Source organism: Azolla caroliniana, unplaced genomic scaffold (genome assembly GCF_043228905.1).
Source record: "Azolla caroliniana isolate FFs.n. ecotype wild unplaced genomic scaffold, voAzoCaro1.0.p SCAF_3, whole genome shotgun sequence".
In the NCBI taxonomy this organism is placed as follows: Eukaryota; Viridiplantae; Streptophyta; class Polypodiopsida; order Salviniales; family Salviniaceae; genus Azolla; species Azolla caroliniana.
Window position 1 is genome coordinate 4,089,348 of NW_028230438.1, and position 20,351 is coordinate 4,109,698.

Sequence of the window (20,351 nt, forward strand, 5' to 3'; positions counted from 1 at the left end):
GTAATAATACAAAAATGTCATCCACTTCCAAGTCGGTACCACTCAATTGATTTCGAGCAAGTTTGGCGTTGAATAATTGATTATATATAAATTATATATAATCAATTATAATCAATTATATATAATTGAGTTTGTCATTAATCAATTATTCAACGCCAAACTTGCTCGAAATCAATTGAGCGGTACCAACTTGGAAGTGGATGACATTTTTGTACTATTGCTTGGACAAATGATCAAGATAAAATACTGTACTCCCAATACCCATCCTTCTTGACCACTCTTTTCAAATGAATTTGGGTCATATTATGTATTATGCTACTATGGCCTTGATATTAGGGTTTGAATAATTTGACATTATCATGTTTGATGAGATAAATTCAAGTGAGCATGTGTAATAGAAGCGAGTTAGATGCCATAGCAAGTAATTTTACCATTGTAGTTTGGCAAAAAATTACAAGAGAATCTTAACATGGAGCACTATTGCACAAAAACGTCATGATGGATTGTCCGATACCTATCGTTCATAATAATATGTAGTTTCGAGTGTTGTGTATCACAATGTCGTGTACATTTCATATCTTAATTTTAAAGGATAGGTAATATCACCCACATGTACTCATACAATTCTCTAAACTCTAATTGAATTCCCTTATTCTCAATATCAGTCTAGTCATTTGAATACCTTGTGTGTATTGCAAATTCACACAAATCATTGGAGCTACACAAAATGCCTTTTGTTGAATTTTTCTCCAATACAAAAATTTTGAGAAGGCAACTACCAAACAAATTCTACACATGACTACTCAACCAAGCATAACGATTCCCCTCAAAAGAATGCACAAAACAAAAAATCTAACAATCATGATAAATTTGTGGTTTTCATGCTGAGTTATTCACCATTTTTGCATGAATTTTAAGAATAGTTTTTTTATAGCAAGAATTGAGTTCATAAGTAATATCCTATGACAACTCGGGCTGGTCATCTGAGTTCTAATCTAGCTTACTTGGTATGTTAATTTAAATCAATAGCTCACAAACACTTAGTAGATTCTTGTTTTATTGAGAAATGTTGATGATGCCAATGATAAATTATGGTTTGGAAATATGCAATGCTAGACCTAATGGTAAAATACATTATCGACATTCTTGGTTGTGGGTATTGTGACCAAATGATTCACTTTATGGTTTCAAAACATGTGACTGGCTAACCTGTCCATGGAGCCTTAGACGTGAAAATAGGCATATTTGCACATTCCAGTAAAAAACCAAGTGATTGAAACCAGTTTTTGAAAATATTATGCCGATATATTATGTGAAGGGAGTCACATAATCTTTGTTCATTTATCTTTATGTATCTAAGCAACTACTTCTTTACATGTTTCAATGAAAGCCAAGATACAATGTGCAATGAGTAAGGTAGGAATTCCAATCATATCCAATGAAAGAAGTTGGGAGATATAACATTTTCTAAGCAATCAAGAACCGGCTGACTGTTGGGTTCAATAAATCTTGCCACTACGTACAACATAATACCATGGCAAGACTAGTTCGGTTCTTTTATCAATTGGACATGCTAAATGTATCCTCTCAAAACATTGTGATAACGGCTATAACATACAAAGTATTTTTTCACCAAGCCCATTTTGTGTGAGGAAACAAATCTATGTACTCCACAATAGAGAAAACAATCCAATAATGACAAGTTATTCCATAGACACATTGCAAAGGTATCCATATCCATAAACAACAACAAAAGTAACTCTATTTGGAAGCAAACCCTCTCACATCATAGTTATGAACTATTTCAATATTTCTTCAACCTGCCCTTGTTCAACATAATCTTTATCCAAAACACCGAATGCTACCACAAGCTTTCAAGGTACATTGTATTCCCGGCTTGTACATCTCGGATTTGAAGGTGATCAACTACGTGGTTTGCTTTTTCAAGAGAACTACATTTCACATTTGTGACTATGAACTCAAGAACTATGCTTCCTCTTTCCACATGTACATATATATGCATACATACACATACAACATGCATACTATACATACATGCATTCCTAAGGCCAACTCCTACATACGTACATGCATGGATACACATCCTAGACCTAGAAATACATACATACAAATACAAGCATGCATATGTACATACATACATATAGATAGACATATATACACATATATAGTGTGGTGTCTAAATACCTCCAAAAGTTGAAGAGGGCAAGTGAGGGAATCGTGGAGAGGGACGGTGCAGGTCGCTCAACCGAGGGCGTGTAAGATTTGCACCGTCCGATGTGGGAAGAAATCGTCACCTATTGGGGAGCCCGACTAGGAGCCCCGCTTACTAATCAAGAGCCCGACTAGGAGCCCCACTGTCTGACAATCATTGTAACTAGGAGCCCGACTTTGTCAAAAGTTGCCCCGCTCATTATTAATGAGCATTGAGTATAAAAACCCTGAAGCACTCATGTTGAACCTATTTTGAAAAGAGAGTTTTAGGGTATTTGGAGGGAAGAATTAGATAAGAGCGCCATTTTCCACCAAAATCAAAGAGGCACACCACTTTTCGCCAGAATCCGAGAGGAGCACCACTTTCCGCCAACCACCTACATTCGATTTGCAAAACAAAGGCGATAATAGGTATGTATTTTCATGGTTATTTTTATTTTTTACATCATTTAGGGTTTCTTTTCATTTACATTTGATCACATGGTTCCATATTCTAACATGACAAGAGACTTAATTGTTTCATTTTTCAAATGTATCATATAAATGCATTGTTATAATTTCACCATCAATATGATGAAATGTTGAATTAGAAACAACATTTTTGTATTTTCTTTCAACTCATTTTCATTGTTTTCCACCAAACAAAACTAAGCTCATAGCAACACAAAATATGTTTGCTCAAGCATTGATTATCTCACATACTTAGTTACAACACAAGGTACGATTATCTTGAGCACTTAAGTATTCATGTTTACATATGTAGGAATGCAATTATTTCGAGCACATAGATGTGGATACACATCATGGGTTTGTTATTTTCCTATTCGATGCCGACAATGATAATATTACGTAGTAGAGATTAGTGAAGCATTGTAAGCATAAATATAATCAACATGAGGACATGCCATTATAGCCAATAATACCATGTATGTATGTATGCCTGCATATTCTAAATGTTTGAATTCTTCCACGTGATCCTTCGGAATGTGGAAATCATGTTTGAATATGGAACCATTTGTTTCTCATATGCCATATTCTAAATGTTTGAATTCTTCCACTCTACATCGGTATCTTATTAAGAGACTAGGTTCTTAAATATGGTTGTAGACATACTATAGGCTTTGTAATCAAAGTAGGATTTGAAATTTGATATATTTTAAAAATTTTAATATGCAATGTATTTGAATCACCATAATTAACATGTTTGTGTGGTCTCTAATTTCATGGGCTTCTTTTGTATCCCTTTTTTTTCTTGCTTCTCATATGCCATATTCGAAATGCTATTAGAGACACCTTGCATGTTCCACATTTCACAATTGAATATTTCATATGTTATTATATATGGGCTTGTTTCCTTCCAATTATTTAGCTATATAAATAAAAATTTGTTGCATGGATTATGAAATTTGAACTTGAATGCAAAGGACATATTGGTGGTTATTGAAATGGCATGTGGTTTGTACAGATGGCTAGTCGGTCCAAGACCTTCATAGACTTTGATACGGATTGGGGTGAAACAATACCCTATGAAGGGAGGTGTGGCCTGAATCATTTCTCAACTATATATTGTGTATAAATAGTGATGTTTGTGTGCTAACTTGAATGATGGTTTAGGGTTTTTGTGAGAAAGGGTGCTAGGTGCCCTAAATCCAACGATATGGATAGTGAAAACATCATTACTGAAAAGTGTATGAATGACTCGAACATGGATACGAACCCCATACATGATGTGGGGCCATTTATTGAAGATGTCAAACTAAATAGTGAGTTGATGTACATTCTTGTAATCATTACTGAAGTAAGTATCTATTTGGATTTTCTAATGCAAATGTCACGCCAATGTTGTAGTGGACCCTATGTCCCTCTTCAAGTGTGGAAGAGACTCAACAGGTATCAAATGTTGCACATGTATCGTTGGAGATTCATGTAGAGTGATTTTGTTTAGAGATGGAGTTTTAATTTTTCGTTTTTTGTTTTTTGTATGCAATGGATTTTGTTTAGAGGATATGATTAATCGACAACATGAGTAATGCAATGGATTTACTTATGATATACTCTAAGGGTGATGATCTACTTATGTATAACTGATGATGATGTATATGGATTTTGTAATATCAAAATCAATATTTGAATCTCATTTTGGTTGTATATCAAATGTGGAGTCAGATCTGTTTTTAGTTCTATTTTAGTTCTTTTCAAAATCAATATTTGAATCTCATTTTAGTTCTATTTGGTGTTCTTTGATAGGAAAGTCCAATCACTTGTGGCTTCATATATTTGCCTTTATTAAACATTAAACTGAGTAAGATCTTGAGGAGTTTGAGACATTGGATTAAGCCTTCTATTTGATTATCACTTTATTTATACTTAGTCCATGATACATATTGTTAATATAGTCTCATAGGTTATCAATCTCTATGCATAAAAAATGCCTCTAGATCTCCAATGACATTAAGTTTCAAGTTTCCAATAAGGTTTAATGTTGAAAATTGAAATCCTCAAAAATCAATGTTCTTATATGAATAGCCATTGATTTACTATATGGATTTGTGTGTGTTAACCACTGATTTTCTGTTCAATGCTAAAAAAGGGTCAGAATTCAATCTTATAGACAATCCTAGAAGAATACTAATATATGAGTTCAATACATGCTAAACTTGTCCTATTATCATGAGATATTATAGTTGAGTAATGGTATAAAAGAATGAAACACTTCTATTGAATTCCGGTGTTAAGAGAGAATGGAGTAGAATAGAATCGATTCTTATTTTCCATTCAGCAAATTTCGACCTATGGGAGCAATTAAACATGTCATCATGTATGTGATCCCTTGTGAAGGGGGTTTGCTATTTTGTAGTTAAAACTTGTGTGAAGGCAATTAATGTGCTTATATGCTCATCCTTTTTGGTGGGATTTGAGTATCATGCTTCTCTAGTATGGCATCATGCTTATTGCATCCGATGAGCATGTGAGAATGATATTCACCATCCACAAGGTTTTCTATGCATACCTTGTATATATTTAGACTAGGGTAGTATTGTATTGATACTCGTACTTTAGAGGGATGTATGTATGGAAATTTATTTTTACATGCTAATATGAAATCTTTCATTTGGAATTGAAATGTTATAGGTGCCACTATTTCAGGTACTCTTTTAGTAGTTATTATTTTCTGTCTATTTAACCTTGGAAATTCCAAGTGGTGTCCAATGCTTCCTACAAGTTTGAAAATGTGAATGTGCTATTGTGTCATTTCTTCTTGTGTTGGTTGACGATCCATAGATAGTAAGTAGTATTCCATGGTAGAAAGTCAAAGAACCAAGAAAATGCCCAAATTATGAAACCTAACTTTACATGGAACATGAGTGAATTGCATACTATTGTGAATAGATTGAATGAGTGAGTTTAAAAATGTGAATGTGTCATTGTGTCATTTCTTCTTGTGTTGGCTCAGGATCCATAGGTAGAGTATTCATGGTATAAAGTCAAAGAATCAAGAAAAAGCCCAAATTACGAGAGTTAACTTTACTTGGAACATGAGTTAGTTGCATATTAAAGTGACAATCAACATAGCCCAAATGGTAGGAGCTAACTTTACTTGAACACAAATGTTAAGGGCAGGATGTAGATTAGAAGGAACATAGGGTAAAAGATCTACAATTGCATCATGGTGTAACCTGTAAAGGCGAGAATTCAATACCACTATTACGACCCCTTAAATGTAAATGAAGTGTAAAGTGACTAACCAAATGTTGAAAGCCTAACAAAGAAAGAAATCAAAGAAGAAAAAAAACCAAAGAGAAAGAATTCAAACAAGAAAAGGATTTGAACCATAAACCTAACAAACTTAGAAATAACTTTAACCACTACACTATTTAGTTTTACTTTATTGTTTTTTTTCTATTGCTTTTATGTTTTTGAGACCCAGGCTCCTAACCAGAGTTGGTTGAGCTCCTGGTGATAGAGGCTGTCAGACAGCGGGGCTCCTTTTGACAAAGTCAGGCTCGTAGTGTTAAAGGTTGTTAGACAACGGGGCTCCTTATGACAAAGTCGGGCTCGTAGTGTTAAAGGTTATTAGACAACGGGGCTCCTTATGACAGAGTCGGGCTCCTGGTGTTAAAGACTGTCAGTCAACGGGGCTCCTTATGACAGAGTCAGGCTCTTAATGGTAGTTGTCAGAGAGTCAGGCTCCTGGTGACAGACGTTGTCAGCTTTTTATCCTAATTGGACGGTGGAGATCACACACGCCATCAGTTGAGCGACCTACACCGTCCACGCCTGCGATTCCCTCACTTGCCCTCTTTAATTTTTGGTAGCAGTTAGACACGAGCCATATATAGACAGACATGCATGCATAATTACATACATACATACATTATAGATTGACATATTCGCATTCGAATGCAAACGTTCATTCTTCTCTTAGTATTTCGTTCCTTTCTTCTCGTGTTCTCTAATATCCTTCTTCCATCACTCTATCTTTTATCCTTGGTTCTAACAGTTTGATTCGAATTCTCTCTCTCTCTCTCTCTCTCTCTCTCTCTCTCTCTTATCCTCCTTTGCAACAATCCTGAAACCATGGCTGCCATTAACTCAGAAGAATATCTCACCCTTGTTGCAAAAATGGAGAAAACACCGAGTCATTTGAAACAGGTAATATGTCGTATTCTCTTTTGGCATAGTTGGCCAGATGTAGAAAAGTACCCTATTTTAGCCCGATATTGAAAATATACGATGCATGCGTACCCCTTTTGCGACTTGATGGTTAAATATAGAACAAAAAACACCTAGCAATTACTAAATTGTATATGTGTCCACACTCGTGTCAATTTGCATATCATGGAGCACAATTGAAGACTTGGTTCAATATAAAGTTCTAAAATTGGTATCCATATTCAAATTGTAGAGTAAAACTACATAAACCGTAATTATAAATATGTGGTTTTGGGTTTAGGAATAAAGTAGTACCCCACTTGTTGGACGGGTATATCAATAGTTTCATTGTATAATGTCATATAGTTCATGACAATGTAATTGGTAAGAGTAACAAGTACATACGACATTCATTTATACTATGTGGAACCAGTAGACTTGAACCGTAGGTAACTAAAAACCTCTTATTATCAAAAACATCCGCCTTCTCATATACAGGCATGCTAACGGAAATGAGAAATTACAATATCATGTTAATATCTCAAACTGAAGAAGAGCATGGTGACCAATTATATGTAAATACAAACTACGATTCCAATAATGATTAAAAAGGGAAATTATGAACAGGTGAATTTAATTAAACGATAAACAATTACATATGTTCTCATATACAAATATAATATGAAGTGATGGTAAACATTATGCCTCAAAATCCTCAATTTTTACATTACGCCATCTACATCAATCTATAAGCAAATCAGGCAGAGCAGGCTCCTGTAGCGCTGATTGTTCTAGACTGTTTTCATTCGTGTCATCTCCAAGCTCTCCCGAATCTGATGTATGGTCAAACTGTGCTACATCTTCCAGGTCCACCAGCTCCCCTGCTTCTTCATCAATTGGTTCCATTGGTTCTCGTGAAGTCATCTGGAACATCTCTGTCTCGTTGATGTGTTTTGCTCCGACTTCTTGATCCTGATCTGGACAGTCCCAGATTCCTGTGATCCTCATTTTGATGAAGTTAACTTGAGCAGGGTCCTTCTCCAATGCAACACAGTTTCTAAACATCTTCAATGCACAAGCTGTCGTTGTACCTAATGGTCGCATGAACACAAACAAGTATATATAAGAAGTAACGTCTTAAACTTGATCGACAGGATTGAAATTAAATATATATATTATACCTGTGCCAGAGAACAAGTCTAGGACCCAATCATCTGGATTCGAGAAGAGCTCTATGAGGCGGTTGATCAATCTTTGAGGTTTTTGATAAGGGTTCACCATACTTTTATCCCCTGACACATGTCTTAATTTTTTGGTTACAGCTGGGCACATGATGTAGTTAATCACGTTACGCTCATTGACATGTGTTCTAGCCTTCTTCTTTGTAATTGAATCATAGTAGCCCACACAAAAATGTTCGACCGCACTAACCATTCGATCGCCAGGGCTACGTGTAATATTTGTTTTGATCCTATAGAGAAAGAAAATCAAGTATTAGAGGTGTAAATGTGTACATATAATAAGAAGTACTGTAATGAGTAAAAGCGAACTATAACGCACCAATGCATGTGTTCAGTGGCATGACAACGGGACTTCAAAGCTGTTGTGACTGACAGTGATTGCCCCATGCTATGAAATATGACTATCCTCTACAAGGGGGCCAATGTCAGTTCTGCGAAATCCTTTACCATTTTCTCGATCTGAGGGTACTTGAAAGGCACATCATCATATGTTGATCCCGCAATACGGAAACCATATGGTATGTCAGCTATCAGCAAAGTGTAGTGCTTTCTCGGTAACAGTTCGAGCATCTAGGATACTTCGCCATTGAAAACACTATAATGAAGCTATTTGAAAGGATTGGACCTATGCAAAAAACTCTTTACAGTCTCCGAATCCTCGGGCAGTTCCATTTCCTTCCCTTTGGTCATTCTCTTCTCATATTTCACACGTTCTAAGTGCGTGATGAAGGCCGTTGGAATACCGTCATTATTGTCGTTGTTCTTTTTCGATTTTGATGGTTTCTGCAAGTGTCAATGTTGTTAGCAGGGAACATTAGTTTCTAACATATTAACATTCAAAAGACACATACCCATTCTCTAAATACAATAAAATATTCCTCCAATGCCTTGTAGGAAGAAGTTATCGGGCAGGCTTGTTCAACTTCTTCCCATGTCGGTAAACTCAGTTTTTGCATCATCAACTTCTGAATCTTCATGTATACCTTGTGACTGCACAATCAATATGAAATTAGAAATAAGATATTCAAAATAATTGAAGACTTTCATGAAAAGGTATACTATAAACACTTACTTTTGCAAGTCTGTTACCATCTCGTCCAAACTAAATTCCTTGGCGACCACTCGAGATAGCACGGATATTAACAATCTATCATCTTTGATACCTTGTAATGATCTCCAAGGTAAAAGTTTCATGTCCTCTACTAACTCCTCGATTACCAAGTCGCTTTTTCCCTTGGTCTTTGATTTGATCTCAACTTGTGGATCAATTCTTCCCTTTTTTTATCTTTGCCCCTTGACTTCTTTCTGCTCCCACATAGAGAATATTTTGTCTTGGAGATCCCACACCTCTCCGATCCGAAAAGCGAGTTGAAACCAAGAAACATATTTTGGGAGACCTTCGGATTTGGTACTCTCATCCACTGCAATCCCTACTTCCAATAAACACTGGCGTCGCAATCCAGGCCACAATCTTGGACCAAAACGATTCAAGGCATCCAGGTATTCATGATGAAAAAATCTTATCCTCTCTATACATGACATCTTTTGCCTATAATCGTTGTCATTGTTATGGTCCCATGCGAGCAGCTTCGCCTCCTCGTGAGTTAGTCCTGCATATACCTTACATTCGGCGTACTTGATGAACGGCGTGAGAGGATATTCTTTGACAAGCTATCGTCGAGCTTCGGCCGAATGTGATCCTCCGATTACATAGTATGTGTAATCGTCTACAGAGCTATACTTGAAATCTGCTACTCTTGGGCATTGTTCTTGATCAACCATTACCAAAAATGGCACCACAGTAGCGTGAGGATTGATTTTCATTTTGCTTTTCAGGTTTTGCACATGGACGGAGTGCGGCTCCCTAATTTCCAGGGGATGTCTTCCAGTTACAGGGTCAATGGGGGGCTTTGGATAGAAGTAATGGGCAAATGAAATAGCTGGCCCCTGTGCACAAGTTTAGTCTTCACAATATTTTCTCTTATTTTATTTTGTTCTAACGTCAGGACACCAGAAGATAGTTGTCCACCTGGAGCCACGACGTCGACTTGTTGGCCGTCTTCTTCTTCCACGAACTCTAATATTTCTTCTTCTTCTTCTTCGGGTCGTGGTCGTTTAGTATATTTCTTTTGAACAGGATTTGTCTTCCTAGACTTTTTCGGTGGAGTTTCTGCTTCACCGGTCATCATCTCTCTTGTCACGTACGGCCGAAGAGCTACCAACAAGTTATTTTTCGTTTGCAGGTCTTTACGCAAAGCCTTGGGATTGCAAGATTCGGGTATTAGGTTTCCCTCGTCAAGTCGCAATCGCCTGTTGCCAACTGAGCTCAAGACGTCAATTAAAATACTTGTAGAGTCAATGTCCTCGTACTCTAGCTTGGTTACATGCCCGTAATTAAATGTTTTTCCAAGCTGAAGTTTCCCTTCCCCGTCTGATTTTGTTGTTATCAATAACAGCACCCCATCCTCCTCGACATAGGAGAGACACCATTCAAGTTCGGGGTAATCCTTATATTTCACCTCAACCGTTTTCTCCTCTTGCGTACTACCTTTGTTGATTTTGGTAGTAGCCACAGATGACTTGGATCCTCCTTCCCCTGTTGAGTCAAATAAAATCTTTTTACTCGTGTCCTTGATGAAGGAGCCAGAATCTCGTTTTGTCGGAGATCGAATCTTCAATCTAAATGAAGGAACTTTTTGTTTGGGTTCACTGAAATTAAAAACATTGGTGAAAACATAGAAACAACGTACAATTTTATCTAAATCACGCAAATTATCATCTAAATTACGTCAAATTTATGGTCCCATGCAATAGTTTTTTATCGCAAAACCAACATTTTTTTCAACGCAAATCTGTTGCACTGCATCGGATTTGCGTTGAAAGTCATGCCTTTCAACCAAAATCCGTTGCACTGCATCAGATTTTGGTTGAAGGTCCTGCCTTTCAACGAAAATCCGATGCACTGCATCGGATTTGCATGACTTTCAACCAAAATCCGATGCAGTGCAACGGATTTTCGTTGAAGGTCCTGCCTTTCAGAATTGCTTTCCAAGTTCGTTGTACAAAAAAAATAAAATTCTATGTGTTGAGGGAAGGAATCTTTAAGGAATCTTTAGGAATCTTAAAAAATGTAAAGAATATTACTAACCAGACGATTTTCTTTCCCTTGTTCATGATTCGTGCCGGAGGTAGTGCTGTCAACGATGTGCTTCTGAGTGCTCGAAAATTGGCCTGTGCTCTGAGCTCGATGGATTCTTTCACGTGATAATGAAAATGAAATTTCTAACCTCCTTATATAGAAGACTTTAGCATTCCTTTTAAAATAAAAAATAATTTTTAATTATTGTTTTTTAGAAAAATGTCGGAAAATAATATAGTTAATCTAAGTGTTCGGGTAGTTATATAGTTAGGCTTTAGCATTCCTTAATTTTCTCAAAAGAAGGTTTTAGAATACAGTTAGACTCCCTCAAATGTCTTCTTCTACAAGTAGAACATCTCTTTTTTCTATTGCCCCCTTTTCATTGTCAGACAACTCGTATTTCTCAATAGAAGAGTACGACCACAAAAAACATTCGCGGCTTAAACAGAAAAGTGTGGCTCCTAGTACTTCGAATTCTCTATTTTCAATTGATCCTGTTGATGGCCCTCTTCATGCAAGCTTACAAGCGGACGATTTTTCGTCGATAGATAACAATAGCATTACTAAACCTCTAGCATTTAAAAGAGTTCCTCGACAAGTTAGTGAAAAGAGATTTAATTTCTTATGTTCTGATCGTCAACTTCTATGCGACTTGAACAAATCGTGTTGTGCGAATCTCTGTCTATCAACTTATGGAAAGTCAAGGTTACGTGAAACACGAAAAAAATACTTGTCGCTTAATGGGGAAGAGCAAGATACATTTCTTCTTTCGCATATGCAACTTAAATTGGATCACAAAGCAGGGCCTAATTCAACGCAAGTTGAATATTTCCTTGGACTAAATACCAAGTGTTGTCGAGCAGCTTTTAAAATCACTCATAGCATTGGAAATATGCGGCTGCAACGAGTTCAAGAGCGACTTCTGAAGGGCTCCTGGGTACAGTTCGATCAAAATGGTTCTGGATGTAAGGGTCAAATTGGGCAACAGGCAATTAGGTGGATGGAGGTATATTTGTCAAAACAGTGCGAAGTTATGCCAACGACAAGAAGACTTCATTTGTCAGATAACTTTACTCGAAGGGAAGTTTACCAATCGTACAAGGACGACATGTCTTCCGATGTTGAGCCTTACATACAGTACAGGCATTTTAATCGACTATGGAGGTTACAATTTAATAACGTGGTTATCCCACGAAAGGTGCGAATGGGAGTCTGCTCAATATGTGTGAGTTTAAAAAGTATGGCCAAGGGTGGAAAATCAGATGTAGAGATCAAGAATTACAAGAACCTATTAAAAGAACATCGTGAAAGTCAGGCATTGGAACGTACTAAGGCTATGCATCACCGACAAAAAGCGTTTCAATCTCCCGAAAAGTATATGTGCATGATTATTGACGGCATGGATCAAAAGAAAACTTGTTTGCCGCATTTTCAAAGACTCCCCAAGGATATTGGAGATGAGTGTCTCGTGCAAATGCATCTAGTGGGTTGTTTGATATATTGTCAAACTATAAGACCGCAAGTGTTCTTAACTTATCCCAATATCCACAACGACCCTAATCTTACTGTCACTGTCATGCACAGGGTATTGCAATCATGGTCAGGTATACTCCCGCCAGTTCTATATGTGCAACTAGACAACACAACAAGAGAGAATAAGAACTCAACTGTCTTCGGCTATCTAAGCATGCTAGTAGAGAGGGGCATATTTAAAAAGATAAAGGTTAACTTCTTGTTGGTTGGTCATACCCATGATCACATAGATCAAATGTTCAGTAGGTTCTCAAAGAAACTTGCTCGTTGTAATGCTTTCACACTTCCCACGCTATCCAAATTGATTAGTGAAGCATATACACCAAAGCCTGAAGTACAACACTTGGAAGAAGTATACGACTTTAAACGTTTCTGCATGGATAGTGACGGGACTAAAGGTAGGGTGCTTGCACCTCTTAATAATATAAGTTTCAACCATGTCTTCCTCATAAAACAAAGATCGGCCCACCTCAAGATGACGGTGTTGTTTGCGAAACAATACTCATCTAGTGCACAATGGGAGCCCCAAGAAGGTTGTAGGCTCCTTCTTCATATCCCAGATGAACCTCTACATGGTGCACAACAAATGCCATATGATGATCGTAAAAATGTAGCACCAAATAGTACTATTGATGAACAAAGGGCATATTGGTTGAGATGTCTAGCAGAGAAACAAAATAATATTGATCGGACTAAGAAGTATGCCGGTGATGAGGATGTTGAATGGTGGGAGATTTTCTTCACCCATCAACGCACCATTTTAGATAATTACATCGCCGGTTTATGGCCAATCCGTATCCCATTCACATGGAACATTGGGATGACATCAACGATATCGCAGACTCATCACCAACAATCGAATAATATGGAGCTTCATGATTTAGTTCGGCCACTGCAAAGAGATATTTATGTGGGACCAAGAAAGTCACGTACTGTTGAGGCAAGATGGCAAGGTAATTTGCAAGAACTACAAGTGGGAATGTTGGTTGCAACATTAGCAGGGGACGATACCTTGGGCCATCCATTTTGGATTGCAAAAATTATTGAATTAGTAAGGGATGAAGAAAGTAGTCAGACAAAGTCAATAGTAGTCCACTGGTATCAGACAACTTCACCTGATGCATTTACAGGAAAGTATTCTTTAGAGATGGTTAAGGATGTCGGATGTTCAAGCAGAAAGAGAAGAAGAAAGAATATACCGAGCACAGCTACTCTCGCACTAGACCGTGTTGACATACTAGTATATGACTTCTCATTGACAAAATCAGGTCATCTAAGACAAGCAACTATCAAGATAATAAAGGAGAAAATCCCAAACATGGTGTCAAACGAAATACAGAGAATAACCAGAAGCAATTCTCATAACCACAAAGATGTTGGGTTGGAATTGGATGAGGATAATGCTTTGATTGCCACGTCAGAATGCTCTTCTAGTCCATCAGACATGTCTTAACATATTGGTTTGGTTCAAGCTGGGGATTGTTTTACTACATGATCGGAAACTTTGTAAATTTGTTTTGGATGTAAACTCATGAATATGTATAATTGTAACTGGTAGACATGTTGTACATTATTTTGTAATTTTGGTGATGTATTTTTGGAGGCATTTTACTTATGCCTCAAAGTGGTAGTCATGTTGAAATTCAATATATTTTGCCACCTTTTCTGAAAAGCTTTACGCATGCGTCGTGTCTTTTTGAAAACTGCGTGCTTTTGTGCCCTTTTTCGACGTAGTGTTCTCATAATGCGACATATTACCTGTTTCAAATGACCCGGTGTTAGAACCTTAAATCCAAGTTCGCATCTCTTGAAGTAGAGAATCAACGTCTACTTGGGGATCTACAAAAGGTTATTATAGAGAAGCAACAACAACAAGAGGAGTTCACGCGACGAGTGCAACAGTTAGAGTCGACAATTGTAGTGTTACAACAACAAAGGGTTGAAGGTCATGGACTTATCAAGGAGCCCAAAATTAGCCTCCCAGCTAAATTTGATGGGTTCAGGGCGCATTTCCGAGGTTTCTTGAATCAACTATAGTTGGTGATTCAAATGCATCCCGCGCGTTATCCAACAGATGCATTACGAGTCGGGCTAGTGGGCACCTTATTGACTGGCATAGCGTTGTCGTGGTTTGCTCCATTGCTAGAGACCAATTCTCCTCTACTAAATAATTTCGAGGAATTTATCAAGGAATTTAAGGCTTGTTTCGGAGATACCGATGGGGCAAGAACAACTATCAACAAGATTCGTACACTTCGTCAAGGTGATCAACCAACATCGACATATGTTGCCAATTTCCATCTCATCGCAAGCGATATTCCTTGGGATGAACAAGCCCTAATGGAGCAATTCCGTTCAGGCCTTCGTAGTGATGTCAAAGACTTACTTCTTACCGTCCCCGAGGATCCAAGGTCGCTTACAGAAGCTATTAATCGAGCAATATGGTGTGATAATCGCCTTTTTGAGCGTCGATGTGAGCGACAACAACAAATAACAAGATCAAGATTCACACCAACTTATGCATCAGTCACGGCGCAATCATCCCCAAGGCTAATGTATAGCCCTGCTCCAACTCCAAGGCAAACAGGTAGTCCAGTCCCAATGGATAGTCCTGCACCCATGGAGATCAATATGACTCAACGACGAGGACCGTTGTCAGACGAAGAGAAGCAACGTCGTCGAGCAAACCATCTGTGCTTATATTGCGGAGGTCCAGGACATATAGCCATTCATTGCTCTCGTAGGCCGAGACGTCAGGTAAATCAAATTCACTATGACAATAAAAATGAGTCCAACATTTTAGAAGCAGTTAGTGAATCTAATATTATGAATAATCCACCCTTGTCCAATAAATTTGAAGTCCTAAGCCAATTAGAAGAGGATTCAAACGAATAAGTCCGGCCAAAATAGGAGCCATTTGGTTGGCGAACCCTAGATATGTGCAACCTAGTGTGGGTTCCATTTCTTCCAAGCATGTTAGTAGAGCCTTCACAGCCCTAGTACAAGTTAGGACACCCAGTTGTCAACTTCTAGTCCAAGCCCTCTTAGATACTGGAGCCAATTCTTATTTCATGAATAGAGATTTTGCCCAAAAACACCAAATATCCTTGCATACACTTCCTTGTCTAGTTTCTGTAGTAGTGATTGATGGACACCCCATAGCTTCCGGGAAGAGTTTTGAAGAGTGTGAGCCAATACACATACTCTTGGGTGATTTAGTCCAATGTGTAGTTTCCTTTAACATAATCCGTAGCCCTGAGCATCCAATTGTTCTCGGTTTGCCATGGTTCGAGCTACATAACCCTAGAATCGATTGGAGGAAGCGAGAAATTAGGTGCCCTTTAGTAGAAAATATCATTGTCAAGGATCGAACTCAGGATTATCCTCCTAAAGTATATAGTTCTACCGATGCACCATATCCTTCTCATCAAATTTCAGCCATCACATTGCAACAATTGCGCCAACTAGGAGGCAAGGAGGACCTTTTCTTATTTGCAATATCAGTGACACCTTCTAGTGTCACTCAAGGGAATTCAGACATCCAAATTCCCAAAAAATATCAAGCCTATGCTGATGTTTTCGACAAAGTCAAAGCTAGTGTTCTTCCAAAGCATCGGTCGTACGACTGTCCTATTGATCTCCAACCAGGAAAAGAGCCACCGTGGGGTCCGATTTACAATTTATCACCCACTGAGCTTGAGTTTCTTCGAGAATACATCGAGGAGAATCTTGCACATGGGTTTATTCGACATTCAAAGTCTCCAGCTGGTGCTCCTATCTTTATTGTGAAGAAAAAGGACGACTCCCTTCGTTTAGTCGTGGACTATCGAGGCTTAAATAAAGTCACCATAAGGAATAGGTATGCTTTACCTTTAATCTCCAATCTCTTAGAATGCATTGGTGGGGCAAAGCATTTTACCAAAATTGATCTAAGGGGTGCATATAATTTTGTTTGAATTCGACCGGGAGATGAGTGGAAAACAACATTTCGTACTCGGTATGGTCATTTCGAGTATACAGTCTTGCCTTTCGGGCTCACAAATGCACCTGCAGTATTCCAACATATGGCAAATGACATCTTCCGGGATTTCTTGGATATTTTTCTAATCATCTACCTAGATGATCTATTGATTTACTCTAAAACGCAGGGGGAGCATGATATACATGTGCGGCAAGTACTTGAATGCCTAAGGAAGTATGGTCTTTATGCCAAACTTGAGAAATGCAGTTTTGATTGCAAACAAGTCGAATTTTTGGGATACACTATTTCATCCCAGCGTGTTTTCATGGACCCGACAAAAGTCCAAACAATATTGGAATGGAAACCCCCATGCTCAGTAACTTCGGGATGTCCAGTGTTTCCTCGGATTTGCGAACTTCTATCGCAAATTCATACATAATTATTCAAGCATTCTGTTGCCCCTTACTCAACTCACCAAGAAAAATCAAGCATTTTTTTGGAGTATCGAAACGGACAAGGCTTTTACGCAGCTGAAAGAGGCATTCACATCAGCACCCATCCTAGCACATATTGATCCTGAAAAGCCATTTACTATTGAGGCGGATGCATCAAAATTTGCATTGGGGAGTATCCTATCGCAACCAGGCGAGGACGGGCAGACACGTCCAGTCGCGTTTCACTCGAGAAAATTTACTGTTTCGGAGATAAACTATGAGGTGCATGACAAGGAGTTACTAGTTGTGGTCGACTCATTCGAGCTTGCGTCATTTTCTAGAAGGATCACCTCATCAGATAATCATTTATAGTGATCACAAAAATCTCACATATTTTCAAATAGCTCGAGTATTAAATAGATGACAAGCTCGGTGGGCCCAATTTCTAACGCGTTTCGATTTCAAGATCATTTTTCGCCCCGGAAAACAACAAGGGAAAACAAATGCTCTTTCTCAGCATTCGTATCTAGCACTTCGACCTGGAGATCCGGCCTTTGACAATCAAAAGAAAATTCTCCTCGGGCCATGAAAGCTACAAGTAACAACAATTTATGCCACGCCACTTGATTCTACCCTTCTTCACAATATTCGGCAACAACTTCATTCGGATGATTTCGCTAAGGATGTCTTAGCCCACTGTGGTTCAAGTCGTCCATCTTGCTCCACATTGCCAGGGTCATCTCAACATTATCAGAACTTCAAGTGGAAAGATTGCTTACTCTTCTACAAGAATCTCCTTTACGTCCCCGACGGATCACCCCGACTTCAAGTGTTGGAACATTGTCATGATGCCCCCATGGCTGTACATTTTGGTATTTCCAAGACCATTGAGCCGGTGAAACGTTCGTTTTGGTGGCCTCACTTGCAAAAATTTGTCAAAGTTTATGTTTGCACTTGTGACACCTGTTGTCGCGCCAAAATACCCCGGCATCACCCTTATGGCTTACTACAACCATTACCCCCTCCCAACAAGCCATGGCAGTCTATTTCTATGAATTTCATTACAAATCTGCCACCTTCCAAAGGCTTTGATACTATTTTAACAGTAGTGGGTAAGTTCACCAAGATGGCACATTTTGTACCATGTGTAAAGACCATCAATAGTGAAGAAACTGCAGATCTCATTATGCGTGAAGTGTTTCGCCATCATGGTCTCCCGAATGATATTATTAGCAATCGAGGTCCTCAATTTATCTCACACTTTTGGAAGCATCTATGGGCAGGTCTCAAAATCTCTTGCAAACTCTCTTCGGCTTATCATCCACAAACTGTCGGACAAACAGAGCGCACAAATCAAACGCTCGAGCAATATCTTAGATGTTTCATTAGTTATCAACAAGATGATTGGAGTAATATTTTACATCTTGCCGAGTTTGCATACAACAACAGGGTCCACTCTTCTACCAAAGTTACACCTTTCTTTGCCTACACCGGCAACCACCCTCGATGGTGTATACTGGATCTTCCCAAGGTGTCACGAAACCCTAGTGCGGCGCATCACCTCCACCGACTACAACAAATCCAGTTCGAGTTATCGTCACATCTTCAAAAAGCACAAGCACACCATAAGACCAATGCCAATCGACATCGTCTTAAGTCTCTATTTAAGGTTGGTGACCATGTATGGTTGCTTCGTCGTCACATCAAGACTACTCGACCGTGTGCTAAGTTTGACTATCAACGCTTAGGTCCTTTTGTCATCACGGCGCAGATTAATGATGCAACATTTCGTCTTAACCTTCCTGCACATATGCGGCTTCACCCTGTCTTTCATAGCTCTCTTTTGGAACCTTGCCGCACCTCTTTAATTCCTAATCGTGTCGTGCCACCACCTCCTTCTGTACAACTTGTGGACGGCCCCGAATACGAGGTAGCTGCTATTCTCGATTCTAAGATTGTGCGCAATAAGCTTTATTATCTAGTTGATTGGCTTGGCTATCCTCCGAGTGATCGCACTTGGGAACTCATCGATAACGTTTGTAATGTTGAAGCTCTGGTCAACGACTTCCATCGTCACTATCCAAACAAACCCGGCCCAACAATGTTAACGTCGACTTCCACTCGGCGTTCTCGAAGGAGGGATAGTGTCATGAACACATGACCATTATGGCGTCACCCGAACTTGAACCTCGAACCTTGTAATCCATACTTGAAAACCTCAACCATTAAGATAGCTTATTGTTATATGAAACAATAAAAGCTACTTCTTGTATTACATTGATTATTGTAAAAACTCTAGATTATTCTAGAATGTCCTAGAGCATTCTAGGTCTAGAACATTCTAGAACATTCTAGAAATCTCTAAGCTATTCTATAGGAACCTGTAAATAAGGGCATACATGCATTCTCAAATCAATTCGAATTAACACCAGTCTTTAGCTCTCATTACATATCTTGTATCCATTCTCTTTCTTTCTCGGTTCTAGAATAATCTAGAATGTTCTAGAATATTCTAATATCTTGTAATAACTAGAAACATAATTATTATAATCACACAACATATATGTTATTACAATGGTTAAGGGTTCAACACATAGACCAAGAAGTCGTGGGTTCGATTCTTGATAACCAAAATGTTGTCTTCATGACAGTTGGTTCCTTTCGATTGATGTACACTTCGGTTAGTATCCGGTTCGGACGATCTCCAATGTCCGCTTCGGCTCGTACCCGGTTCGGACGGTATCCGGTTCTCGCTTGTACTCCCCCTCAAGCTTGGCAAGTCAGGGATCATCAATCCAAGGCCTGACATGAATTGCCGAAGCTTGTCGGCTCCAAGGGCTTTCGTGAAGCTGTCGGTTGTTTGAAGATTCGTGTTGATGTGTAGAAAATCGACATATCCAGCCTAAACACGCTCTCCACTGAAGTGATAACGTACTTCAATATGCTTTATGCGCCGATTTGATAAAGATATTGCGTAATCTTCGAATGCCAAGCATGCGATGCTTGCTTGAGGCCATAGAGTGGCTTCTTGAGTTGCCACACGGCTCTAGGATGAATGCGCGATTTGAAGCCGGGAGGTTGTACCATGTACACCTCCTCTTCTAATTCTTCTTAAAGAAAGGCGTTCTTTACATCCTTTCGCTGATGCGAGTGCAATT